The sequence below is a fragment of the Pleurodeles waltl genome, unplaced genomic scaffold (assembly GCF_031143425.1).
Source record: "Pleurodeles waltl isolate 20211129_DDA unplaced genomic scaffold, aPleWal1.hap1.20221129 scaffold_183, whole genome shotgun sequence".
Classification (NCBI taxonomy): domain Eukaryota; kingdom Metazoa; phylum Chordata; class Amphibia; order Caudata; family Salamandridae; genus Pleurodeles; species Pleurodeles waltl.
In genome coordinates, this window is record NW_027149889.1 from 46,845 (window position 1) to 60,482 (window position 13,638).

At 42.5% G+C, this 13,638-nt stretch overlaps 3 non-coding genes across 3 annotated transcripts; all 3 read left to right on the forward strand.

Annotated features, from left to right (window-relative positions):
• Positions 1-2,263: 2,263 nt before the first annotated feature.
• On the forward strand, positions 2,264-2,345 carry TRNAL-AAG (transfer RNA leucine (anticodon AAG)). The gene has a single exon. It is a non-coding gene; the product is annotated as a tRNA-Leu (tRNA).
• A 4,106-nt stretch (positions 2,346-6,451) lies between these two features.
• TRNAL-AAG (transfer RNA leucine (anticodon AAG)) lies at positions 6,452-6,533 on the forward strand. Its single transcript has one exon. It is a non-coding gene; the product is annotated as a tRNA-Leu (tRNA).
• A 4,106-nt stretch (positions 6,534-10,639) lies between these two features.
• Positions 10,640-10,721, forward strand: TRNAL-AAG (transfer RNA leucine (anticodon AAG)). Its single transcript has one exon. It is a non-coding gene; the product is annotated as a tRNA-Leu (tRNA).
• Positions 10,722-13,638: the final 2,917 nt, after the last annotated feature.

Below are 13,638 nucleotides of genomic sequence, written 5' to 3' on the forward strand. Positions count from 1 at the left end.
TATGTGGACAAAAATCTATGAGGGCCTAAGCGCGCCCTGCCCCAAATAGCCAAAAAAATGCCTGGCACCTGAGGGGGAAAAGGCTGGCAGCGAAGGGGTTAAAATGCACTATTTTATTCCAATTTCTTCACTTAGCTTCAGATGAACTATTTTTCCCTCCCACCAACTCCTTTCAAAGTGCACCAGCCACCACTGCCTTGGGTGGGACAGATTGTTTTCGATTGCAGTATGGCAGATTGTTTTGGATTGCAGTGTGGTAGTTTGTTTTTGATTGGAGTGCAGCAGATTGCAGTGGGGTAGATTGTTTTGAATTGGAGTAGGGGAGATTGTTTTGAAGTGGAGTGGGGCAGATTGTTTTGGATCGAAGTGGGACAGATTGTTTTGGAGTGGTGCAGATTGTTTTTTATTATAGTGGGGCACATTGGAGTGAGACAGATTTGCTTGGGGTGGGTGGAGAGGATTGGAGTAGGATGAGTTAGAGTGGATTGGATTCGGGTGAGTGATTTGGACTGGAGTGAGGTGGATTAGTGTGGGTGAAGTGGTCTGGATGGGGTGGATTGTAGTGGGGAAGATTGGAGTGGGGTGGATTGAAGTGTACCGCAGGATTATGTGTTAAAGATTAATTTCAGAATTTACACATAATAAAGAAACACTGTTGATTTGCAATATTTTAAACAAGCTAATCATCATCTTTTGAGAAGAGTGCCCACGAACAAAAGCAAAAGAAAACATGCGTGGAACGTGGGAAAAGACGATTTGGCAAAATAAAAGAAAGTTCGATTTAAATTTAAAACTTAACAGTTTTGTTTGTCCTGCTGGGCATGTTTTTGCCAGTCACAAGCCTTCTGTTTGCAGGGCACTAGAAGGTAAAAGGAAAAAATAGTACCTTGATCAGGTGGGGAGCAGCGGTCAGGCACTGATTAAGCTGAATCAATCAACGCTTGGTCGCTGCTCTACAGAGAGGAACGGAAATGATGCAAGACATGCCTTGATGAATTAGGAAACTGTAAAGAAGAGTGCCACATAAATAAAAAAATGGTGAGAGACATGCGGGCTCCAAGCCCTTTTTCTGAATACTACAGAGTCTATCAAGCGAGACCCTAAAAAGGTCAGTTAGTTAAAATAAACAAACATTGTTACTTCTAAATATCAATATTCCAAGGACGCCTAGATGGTCGTCAAGCAAAAAGTTCCTAGTGCATGGAGGGGCTTATGGTAGTTCTGAAGAGAGGCAAAGGACTTGGTCAGAGGGTGGCCTTGTTGGTGTGGTAGGGAAGCAATACCTCAAACATTATTACTGGGGTAGGGGAGCTTGCAATTCGGAGTAATTAAAATTATCACAAAGCAATCAAGTAATTCCACATCAAAATAACAAGCGTGCGGGCTGACAACCATGCTCTCAGCATCAACGAGCGCAGAGTGAAGTGAATTTTACCATCCTCTGTGCATTTTTATTGCGGGGCTCATTTACATTTGACTTGGCGCGCAGAACGAGTGAGAACCAGGTCAATAGAAACAAAAATCATCTATTTAAAAAGTTTAGTTTCACGTGGGCCTGTTGTCCTTACTTCTTTCAGAATAGCTTTTGAACCTCTGTCCTGTGTGTGTCTGTGACTGTCACGTGAAAAGGCAGTCAGGGCATCCAGGTGGACCCCATGTCACCTGGGGCACCGCCCACCAGTGCTGGAGTTTTAAACAGCACCCGGTTGCATTTTGGGACTTGTGCCTTTTCAATGTGAGCTCAAAGACGGGAGCCTGTGAAATTCTATTGGCTAAAAAATATTAACAGCGGAATGTGAATAGGCCACACAAGACATGACGTCACTGGAAAGCTAAACAGTATGTTGGGGAGACTGGGTGCGGCAATAGGGCTGATGTCATGAATACGTGCAACTCCTCAGTTATTTTTGAATGAACTGCTCATTCATTAGATCCCACCCAAAGAAATGAGCCCACCAGTATGAACACTTGTTTCATTAGAAAATGATGGAGTCACATTGCCTATGTAGAGCAGGTGCTTATACCTTGGTTGGAAGTCATTGCTCGGAGAGTGTTGTCTTTTAAGGTGATTGCACTAGGTCCGAGCAGGTGGGAGAAGACTTGTGCAGTGACTGAGTAAGAGAGATAACCTTCAATTACCACATCACCCTCCCGACATTGTAATCATGTCCATGAAATGGTTTATCAACTCGACTTTCCACACTAAGTGAGGAGACTCAGGGTTACGGTGCTCATGAAGTGCACAGACACACTGAGAGCAACAGGTAGCGTGGCCGAGCGGTCTAAGGCGCTGGATTAAGGCTCCAGTCTCTTTGGAGGCGTGGGTTCAAATCCCACCGCTGCCAGAGATGGATTTTTACAGATCTTAATGACGCATCTCCCTTCTGACCCTTCAATTTGCATAAACAGTGACTCTACCAATAGGTCCCTAATTTTAAAACTCTTTTACAGTCTCCTTCTAAGTAAACTCCTAAACCGTGGACTCCAAGAAATCGGCTGATTGGCGCTGCTGTTGTTTTGCTTCATTCTGCTTAGATCACCTTCAAATGGAAGGTTTAACAAATCATTTGTTCTCCCCACGCGGTCACCCGCTCTTCTCTCTGCAAAATAAAATCGAACCTCTGTTAAATAAAGATTTAAAGTAAATTATCTATCTTCCCAAATAAAGTTGGTAAATGTGTTCTTCACAGTTATTTTAAAAATCAGGTTTAAAATAAACAACAGAGGTAGTCAGCAGGATTCAAACCCGTGCAGGGAACCCCCAAAGGATTTCAAGCCCATCACCTTAACCACTCGGCCATAACTACCAGCTCTCATTGAGCTCTACCGAAACTTTATATCACAACAAAATTGTGCAAAATGGCCGTGCAGACCTATATATGACTCCATTTAGTAGGATCTCTAACTGTGTGCAAAGGGCACATTGCTATGTTTCTGTCTAAGCTTTGCTTTAGGTCTGAGGTCTTAAGAACCAAAGCAGGCTCCACGCACACTTGCCTGCACAAAAAAACAAGCATTTGCAATGCGAAAGGTCTCACATTTGTGAGAGTTAGAGCTATTGGCGTTGCAAATGACAATGTCTTTTACCTAGGTTTTGGTTTTCTTCGGGAAAATTTGATGTGTCCACGTTGTGTTTTGGGGCACTTCCTGTCGCGGGCGCTAGGCCTACCCACACAAGTGAGGTAAAAAATGTTATCGGGAGACTTGGGGAAACATAGAATAGCAAAACAAGAGTTACTGCCCCTTGTCTTTATCTAAATTTTTTCCTTCCAAATATAAGACAGTGTGTAAAAAAGACGTCTATTTGAGAAATGCCCTTTAATTCGCATGCTAGTGTGGGCACCCCAGAATTCAGAGATGTGCAAATAACCACTGCTCCTTCACTCCTTATCTTGTGCCCATTTTGGAAATAGAAAGGTTTTCTTGATACCTATTTTTCACTCTATATACTTCGGCAAATTAATTGCAGTATACCCGGTATAGAATGAAAACCCACTGCAAGGTGCAGCTCATTTATTTTCTCTGGATACCTAGGGTTCTTGATGAACCTACAAGCCCTATATATCCCCGCAACCAGAAGAGTCCAGCAGGCGTAATGGTATATTGCTTTCAAAAATCTGACATTGCAGAAAAAAGTTACAGAGTAAAACGTAGAGGAAAATGGCTGTTTTTTTCTTCTCAATTTCAATATTTTTTTTTTATTTCAGTTGTTATTTTCTGTAGGAAACACTTGTAAGATCTACACAAGTTACCCATTGCTGAATTCAGAATGTTGTCTTCTTTTAAAAAATGTTTAGGTTACTGGGACCCAGCATTGGTTTCACACCCATTTCTGTCACTGACTGGAAGGAGGCTAAAAGCACACAAAATCGTAAAAATGGGGTATGTCCCAGTAAAATGCCAAAATTGTGTTGAAAAATTGGGTTTTCTGATTCAAGTCTGCCTGTCCCTGAAAGCTGGGAAGCTGGTGATTTTAGCAGTGCAAACCCTTTGTTGATGCCAATTTCAGGGACAAAAACCACAAGCCTTCTTCTCCAGCCCTTTTTTCCATTTTTTTCTTTTTTAAAACAAAATTTTTACTGTATTTTGGCTAATTTCTTGGTCTCCTTCAGGGGAACCCACAAAGTCTGGGTACCTCTAGAATCCCTAGGATGTTGGAAAAAAAGGACGCAAATTTGGCGTGGATAGCTTATGTGGACAAAAATCTATGAGGGCCTAAGCGCGCCCTGCCCCAAATAGCCAAAAAAATGCCTGGCACCTGAGGGGGAAAAGGCTGGCAGCGAAGGGGTTAAAATGCACTATTTTATTCCAATTTCTTCACTTAGCTTCAGATGAACTATTTTTCCCTCCCACCAACTCCTTTCAAAGTGCACCAGCCACCACTGCCTTGGGTGGGACAGATTGTTTTCGATTGCAGTATGGCAGATTGTTTTGGATTGCAGTGTGGTAGTTTGTTTTTGATTGGAGTGCAGCAGATTGCAGTGGGGTAGATTGTTTTGAATTGGAGTAGGGGAGATTGTTTTGAAGTGGAGTGGGGCAGATTGTTTTGGATCGAAGTGGGACAGATTGTTTTGGAGTGGTGCAGATTGTTTTTTATTATAGTGGGGCACATTGGAGTGAGACAGATTTGCTTGGGGTGGGTGGAGAGGATTGGAGTAGGATGAGTTAGAGTGGATTGGATTCGGGTGAGTGATTTGGACTGGAGTGAGGTGGATTAGTGTGGGTGAAGTGGTCTGGATGGGGTGGATTGTAGTGGGGAAGATTGGAGTGGGGTGGATTGAAGTGTACCGCAGGATTATGTGTTAAAGATTAATTTCAGAATTTACACATAATAAAGAAACACTGTTGATTTGCAATATTTTAAACGAGCTAATCGTCATCTTTTGAGAAGAGTGCCCACGAACAAAAGCAAAAGAAAACATGCGTGGAACGTGGGAAAAGACGATTTGGCAAAATAAAAGAAAGTTCGATTTAAATTTAAAACTTAACAGTTTTGGTTGTCCTGCTGGGCATGTTTTTGCCAGTCACAAGCCTTCTGTTTGCAGGGCACTAGAAGGTAAAAGGAAAAAATAGTACCTTGATCAGGTGGGGAGCAGCGGTCAGGCACTGATTAAGCTGAATCAATCAACGCTTGGTCGCTGCTCTACAGAGAGGAACGGAAATGATGCAAGACATGCCTTGATGAATTAGGAAACTGTAAAGAAGAGTGCCACATAAATAAAAAAATGGTGAGAGACATGCGGGCTCCAAGCCCTTTACTGAATGCTACAGAGTCTATCAAGCGAGACCCTAAAAAGGTCAGTTAGTTAAAATAAACAAACATTGTTACTTCTAAATATCAATATTCCAAGGACGCCTAGATGGTCGTCAAGCAAAAAGTTCCTAGTGCATGGAGGGGCTTATGGTAGTTCTGAAGAGAGGCAAAGGACTTGGTCAGAGGGTGGCCTTGTTGGTGTGGTAGGGAAGCAATACCTCAAACGTTATTACTGGGGTAGGGGAGCTTGCAATTCGGAGTAATGAAAATTATCACAAAGCAATCAAGTAATTCCACATCAAAATAACAAGCGTGCGGGCTGACAACCATGCTCTCAGCATCAACGAGCGCAGAGTGAAGTGAATTTTACCATCCTCTGTGCATTTTTATTGCGGGGCTCATTTACATTTGACTTGGCGCGCAGAACGAGTGAGAACCAGGTCAATAGAAACAAAAATCATCTATTTAAAAAGTTTAGTTTCACGTGGGCCTGTTGTCCTTACTTCTTTCAGAATAGCTTTTGAACCTCTGTCCTGTGTGTGTCTGTGACTGTCACGTGAAAGGCAGTCAGAGCATCCAGGTGGGCCCCATGTCACCTGGGGCACCGCCCACCAGTGCTGGAGTTTTAAACAGCACCCGGTTGCATTTTGGGACTTGTGCCTTTTCAATGTGAGCTCAAAGACGGGAGCCTGTGAAATTCTATTGGCTAAAAAATATTAACAGCGGAATGTGAATAGGCCACACAAGACATGACGTCACTGGAAAGCTAAACAGTATGTTGGGGAGACTGGGTGCGGCAATAGGGCTGATGTCATGAATACGTGCAACTCCTCAGTTATTTTTGAATGAACTGCTCATTCATTAGATCCCACCCAAAGAAATGAGCCCACCAGTATGAACACTTGTTTCATTAGAAAATGATGGAGTCACATTGCCTATGTAGAGCAGGTGCTTATACCTTGGTTGGAAGTCATTGCTCGGAGAGTGTTGTCTTTTAAGGTGATTGCACTAGGTCCGAGCAGGTGGGAGAAGACTTGTGCAGTGACTGAGTAAGAGAGATAACCTTCAATTACCACATCACCCTCCCGACATTGTAATCATGTCCATGAAATGGTTTATCAACTCGACTTTCCACACTCAGTGAGGAGGCTCAGGGTTGCGGTGCTCATCAAGTGCACAGACACACTGAGAGCAGCAGGTAGCGTGGCCGAGCGGTCTAAGGCGCTGGATTAAGGCTCCAGTCTCTTTGGAGGCGTGGGTTCAAATCCCACCGCTGCCAGAGATGGATTTTTACAGATCTTAATGACGCATCTCCCTTCTGACCCTTCAATTTGCATAAACAGTGACTCTACCAATAGGTCCCTAATTTTAAAACTCTTTTACAGTCTCCTTCTAAGTAAACTCCTAAACCGTGGACTCCAAGAAATCGGCTGATTGGCGCTGCTGTTGTTTTGCTTCATTCTGCTTAGATCACCTTCAAATGGAAGGTTTAACAAATAATTTGTTCTCCCCACGTGGTCACCCGCTCTTCTCTCTGCAAAATAAAATCGAACCTCTGTTAAATAAAGATTTAAAGTAAATTATCTATCTTCCCAAATAAAGTTGGTAAATGTGTTCTTCACAGTTATTTTAAAAATCAGGTTTAAAATAAACAACAGAGGTAGTCAGCAGGATTCAAACCCGTGCAGGGAACCCCCAAAGGATTTCAAGCCCATCACCTTAACCACTCGGCCATAACTACCAGCTATCATTGAGCTATACCGAAACTTTATATCACAACAAAATTGTGCAAAATGGCCGTGCAGACCTATATATGACTCCATTTAGTAGGATCTCTAACTGTGTGCAAAGGGCACATTGCTATGTTTCTGTCTAAGCTTTGCTTTAGGTCTGAGGTCTTAAGAACCAAAGCAGGCTCCACGCACACTTGCCTGCACAAAAAAACAAGCATTTGCAATGCGAAAGGTCTCACATTTGTGAGAGTTAGAGCTATTGGCGTTGCAAATGACAATGTCTTTTACCTAGGTTTTGGTTTTCTTTGGGAAAATTTGATGTGTCCACGTTGTGTTTTGGGGCACTTCCTGTCGCGGGCGCTAGGCCTACCCACACAAGTGAGGTAAAAAATGTTATCGGGAGACTTGGGGAAACATAGAATAGCAAAACAAGAGTTACTGCCCCTTGTCTTTATCTACATTTTTTCCTTCCAAATATAAGACAGTGTGTAAAAAAGACGTCTATTTGAGAAATGCCCTTTAATTTGCATGCTAGTGTGGGCACCCCAGAATTCAGAGATGTGCAAATAACCACTGCTCCTTCACTCCTTATCTTGTGCCCATTTTGGAAATAGAAAGGTTTTCTTGATACCTATTTTTCACTCTATATACTTCGGCAAATTAATTGCAGTATACCCGGTATAGAATGAAAACCCACTGCAAGGTGCAGCTCATTTATTTTCTCTGGATACCTAGGGTTCTTGATGAACCTACAAGCCCTATATATCCCCGCAACCAGAAGAGTCCAGCAGGCGTAATGGTATATTGCTTTCAAAAATCTGACATTGCAGAAAAAAGTTACAGAGTAAAACGTAGAGGAAAATGGCTGTTTTTTTCTTCTCAATTTCAATATTTTTTTTTTATTTCAGTTGTTATTTTCTGTAGGAAACACTTGTAAGATCTACACAAGTTACCCATTGCTGAATTCAGAATGTTGTCTTCTTTTCAAAAATGTTTAGGTTACTGGGACCCAGCATTGGTTTCACACCCATTTCTGTCACTGACTGGAAGGAGGCTAAAAGCACACAAAATCGTAAAAATGGGGTATGTCCCAGTAAAATGCCAAAATTGTGTTGAAAAATTGGGTTTTCTGATTCAAGTCTGCCTGTCCCTGAAAGCTGGGAAGCTGGTGATTTTAGCAGTGCAAACCCTTTGTTGATGCCAATTTCAGGGACAAAAACCACAAGCCTTCTTCTCCAGCCCTTTTTTCCATTTTTTTCTTTTTTAAAACAAAATTTTTACTGTATTTTGGCTAATTTCTTGGTCTCCTTCAGGGGAACCCACAAAGTCTGGGTACCTCTAGAATCCCTAGGATGTTGGAAAAAAAGGACGCAAATTTGGCGTGGATAGCTTATGTGGACAAAAATCTATGAGGGCCTAAGCGCACCCTGCCCCAAATAGCCAAAAAAATGCCTGGCACCTGAGGGGGAAAAGGCTGGCAGCGAAGGGGTTAAAATGCACTATTTTATTCCAATTTCTTCACTTAGCTTCAGATGAACTATTTTTCCCTCCCACCAACTCCTTTCAAAGTGCACCAGCCACCACTGCCTTGGGTGGGACAGATTGTTTTCGATTGCAGTATGGCAGATTGTTTTGGATTGCAGTGTGGTAGTTTGTTTTTGATTGGAGTGCAGCAGATTGCAGTGGGGTAGATTGTTTTGAATTGGAGTAGGGGAGATTGTTTTGAAGTGGAGTGGGGCAGATTGTTTTGGATCGAAGTGGGACAGATTGTTTTGGAGTGGTGCAGATTGTTTTTTATTATAGTGGGGCACATTGGAGTGAGACAGATTTGCTTGGGGTGGGTGGAGAGGATTGGAGTAGGATGAGTTAGAGTGGATTGGATTCGGGTGAGTGATTTGGACTGGAGTGAGGTGGATTAGTGTGGGTGAAGTGGTCTGGATGGGGTGGATTGTAGTGGGGAAGATTGGAGTGGGGTGGATTGAAGTGTACCGCAGGATTATGTGTTAAAGATTAATTTCAGAATTTACACATAATAAAGAAACACTGTTGATTTGCAATATTTTAAACAAGCTAATCATCATCTTTTGAGAAGAGTGCCCACGAACAAAAGCAAAAGAAAACATGCGTGGAACGTGGGAAAAGACGATTTGGCAAAATAAAAGAAAGTTCGATTTAAATTTAAAACTTAACAGTTTTGTTTGTCCTGCTGGGCATGTTTTTGCCAGTCACAAGCCTTCTGTTTGCAGGGCACTAGAAGGTAAAAGGAAAAAATAGTACCTTGATCAGGTGGGGAGCAGCGGTCAGGCACTGATTAAGCTGAATCAATCAACGCTTGGTCGCTGCTCTACAGAGAGGAACGGAAATGATGCAAGACATGCCTTGATGAATTAGGAAACTGTAAAGAAGAGTGCCACATAAATAAAAAAATGGTGAGAGACATGCGGGCTCCAAGCCCTTTACTGAATACTACAGAGTCTATCAAGCGAGACCCTAAAAAGGTCAGTTAGTTAAAATAAACAAACATTGTTACTTCTAAATATCAATATTCCAAGGACGCCTAGATGGTCGTCAAGCAAAAAGTTCCTAGTGCATGGAGGGGCTTATGGTAGTTCTGAAGAGAGGCAAAGGACTTGGTCAGAGGGTGGCCTTGTTGGTGTGGTAGGGAAGCAATACCTCAAACATTATTACTGGGGTAGGGGAGCTTGCAATTCGGAGTAATTAAAATTATCACAAAGCAATCAAGTAATTCCACATCAAAATAACAAGCGTGCGGGCTGACAACCATGCTCTCAGCATCAACGAGCGCAGAGTGAAGTGAATTTTACCATCCTCTGTGCATTTTTATTGCGGGGCTCATTTACATTTGACTTGGCGCGCAGAACGAGTGAGAACCAGGTCAATAGAAACAAAAATCATCTATTTAAAAAGTTTAGTTTCACGTGGGCCTGTTGTCCTTACTTCTTTCAGAATAGCTTTTGAACCTCTGTCCTGTGTGTGTCTGTGACTGTCACGTGAAAGGCAGTCAGAGCATCCAGGTGGGCCCCATGTCACCTGGGGCACCGCCCACCAGTGCTGGAGTTTTAAACAGCACCCGGTTGCATTTTGGGACTTGTGCCTTTTCAATGTGAGCTCAAAGACGGGAGCCTGTGAAATTCTATTGGCTAAAAAATATTAACAGCGGAATGTGAATAGGCCACACAAGACATGACGTCACTGGAAAGCTAAACAGTATGTTGGGGAGACTGGGTGCGGCAATAGGGCTGATGTCATGAATACGTGCAACTCCTCAGTTATTTTTGAATGAACTGCTCATTCATTAGATCCCACCCAAAGAAATGAGCCCACCAGTATGAACACTTGTTTCATTAGAAAATGATGGAGTCACATTGCCTATGTAGAGCAGGTGCTTATACCTTGGTTGGAAGTCATTGCTCGGAGAGTGTTGTCTTTTAAGGTGATTGCACTAGGTCCGAGCAGGTGGGAGAAGACTTGTGCAGTGACTGAGTAAGAGAGATAACCTTCAATTACCACATCACCCTCCCGACATTGTAATCATGTCCATGAAATGGTTTATCAACTCGACTTTCCACACTCAGTGAGGAGGCTCAGGGTTGCGGTGCTCATCAAGTGCACAGACACACTGAGAGCAGCAGGTAGCGTGGCCGAGCGGTCTAAGGCGCTGGATTAAGGCTCCAGTCTCTTTGGAGGCGTGGGTTCAAATCCCACCGCTGCCAGAGATGGATTTTTACAGATCTTAATGACGCATCTCCCTTCTGACCCTTCAATTTGCATAAACAGTGACTCTACCAATAGGTCCCTAATTTTAAAACTCTTTTACAGTCTCCTTCTAAGTAAACTCCTAAACCGTGGACTCCAAGAAATCGGCTGATTGGCGCTGCTGTTGTTTTGCTTCATTCTGCTTAGATCACCTTCAAATGGAAGGTTTAACAAATAATTTGTTCTCCCCACGCGGTCACCCGCTCTTCTCTCTGCAAAATAAAATCGAACCTCTGTTAAATAAAGATTTAAAGTAAATTATCTATCTTCCCAAATAAAGTTGGTAAATGTGTTCTTCACAGTTATTTTAAAAATCAGGTTTAAAATAAACAACAGAGGTAGTCAGCAGGATTCAAACCCGTGCAGGGAACCCCCAAAGGATTTCAAGCCCATCACCTTAACCACTCGGCCATAACTACCAGCTCTCATTGAGCTATACCGAAACTTTATATCACAACAAAATTGTGCAAAATGGCCGTGCAGACCTATATATGACTCCATTTAGTAGGATCTCTAACTGTGTGCAAAGGGCACATTGCTATGTTTCTGTCTAAGCTTTGCTTTAGGTCTGAGGTCTTAAGAACCAAAGCAGGCTCCACGCACACTTGCCTGCACAAAAAAACAAGCATTTGCAATGCGAAAGGTCTCACATTTGTGAGAGTTAGAGCTATTGGCGTTGCAAATGACAATGTCTTTTACCTAGGTTTTGGTTTTCTTTGGGAAAATTTGATGTGTCCACGTTGTGTTTTGGGGCACTTCCTGTCGCGGGCGCTAGGCCTACCCACACAAGTGAGGTAAAAAATGTTATCGGGAGACTTGGGGAAACATAGAATAGCAAAACAAGAGTTACTGCCCCTTGTCTTTATCTACATTTTTTCCTTCCAAATATAAGACAGTGTGTAAAAAAGACGTCTATTTGAGAAATGCCCTTTAATTCGCATGCTAGTGTGGGCACCCCAGAATTCAGAGATGTGCAAATAACCACTGCTCCTTCACTCCTTATCTTGTGCCCATTTTGGAAATAGAAAGGTTTTCTTGATACCTATTTTTCACTCTATATACTTCGGCAAATTAATTGCAGTATACCCGGTATAGAATGAAAACCCACTGCAAGGTGCAGCTCATTTATTTTCTCTGGATACCTAGGGTTCTTGATGAACCTACAAGCCCTATATATCCCCGCAACCAGAAGAGTCCAGCAGGCGTAATGGTATATTGCTTTCAAAAATCTGACATTGCAGAAAAAAGTTACAGAGTAAAACGTAGAGGAAAATGGCTGTTTTTTTCTTCTCAATTTCAATATTTTTTTTTTATTTCAGTTGTTATTTTCTGTAGGAAACACTTGTAAGATCTACACAAGTTACCCATTGCTGAATTCAGAATGTTGTCTTCTTTTAAAAAATGTTTAGGTTACTGGGACCCAGCATTGGTTTCACACCCATTTCTGTCACTGACTGGAAGGAGGCTAAAAGCACACAAAATCGTAAAAATGGGGTATGTCCCAGTAAAATGCCAAAATTGTGTTGAAAAATTGGGTTTTCTGATTCAAGTCTGCCTGTCCCTGAAAGCTGGGAAGCTGGTGATTTTAGCAGTGCAAACCCTTTGTTGATGCCAATTTCAGGGACAAAAACCACAAGCCTTCTTCTCCAGCCCTTTTTTCCATTTTTTTCTTTTTTAAAACAAAATTTTTACTGTATTTTGGCTAATTTCTTGGTCTCCTTCAGGGGAACCCACAAAGTCTGGGTACCTCTAGAATCCCTAGGATGTTGGAAAAAAAGGACGCAAATTTGGCGTGGATAGCTTATGTGGACAAAAATCTATGAGGGCCTAAGCGCGCCCTGCCCCAAATAGCCAAAAAAATGCCTGCCACCTGAGGGGGAAAAGGCTGGCAGCGAAGGGGTTAAAATGCACTATTTTATTCCAATTTCTTCACTTAGCTTCAGATGAACTATTTTTCCCTCCCACCAACTCCTTTCAAAGTGCACCAGCCACCACTGCCTTGGGTGGGACAGATTGTTTTCGATTGCAGTATGGCAGATTGTTTTGGATTGCAGTGTGGTAGTTTGTTTTTGATTGGAGTGCAGCAGATTGCAGTGGGGTAGATTGTTTTGAATTGGAGTAGGGGAGATTGTTTTGAAGTGGAGTGGGGCAGATTGTTTTGGATCGAAGTGGGACAGATTGTTTTGGAGTGGTGCAGATTGTTTTTTATTATAGTGGGGCACATTGGAGTGAGACAGATTTGCTTGGGGTGGGTGGAGAGGATTGGAGTAGGATGAGTTAGAGTGGATTGGATTCGGGTGAGTGATTTGGACTGGAGTGAGGTGGATTAGTGTGGGTGAAGTGGTCTGGATGGGGTGGATTGTAGTGGGGAAGATTGGAGTGGGGTGGATTGAAGTGTACCGCAGGATTATGTGTTAAAGATTAATTTCAGAATTTACACATAATAAAGAAACACTGTTGATTTGCAATATTTTAAACAAGCTAATCATCATCTTTTGAGAAGAGTGCCCACGAACAAAAGCAAAAGAAAACATGCGTGGAACGTGGGAAAAGACGATTTGGCAAAATAAAAGAAAGTTCGATTTAAATTTAAAACTTAACAGTTTTGTTTGTCCTGCTGGGCATGTTTTTGCCAGTCACAAGCCTTCTGTTTGCAGGGCACTAGAAGGTAAAAGGAAAAAATAGTACCTTGATCAGGTGGGGAGCAGCGGTCAGGCACTGATTAAGCTGAATCAATCAACGCTTGGTCGCTGCTCTACAGAGAGGAACGGAAATGATGCAAGACATGCCTTGATGAATTAGGAAACTGTAAAGAAGAGTGCCACATAAATAAAAAAATGGTGAGAGACATGCGGGCTCCAAGCCCTTTACTGA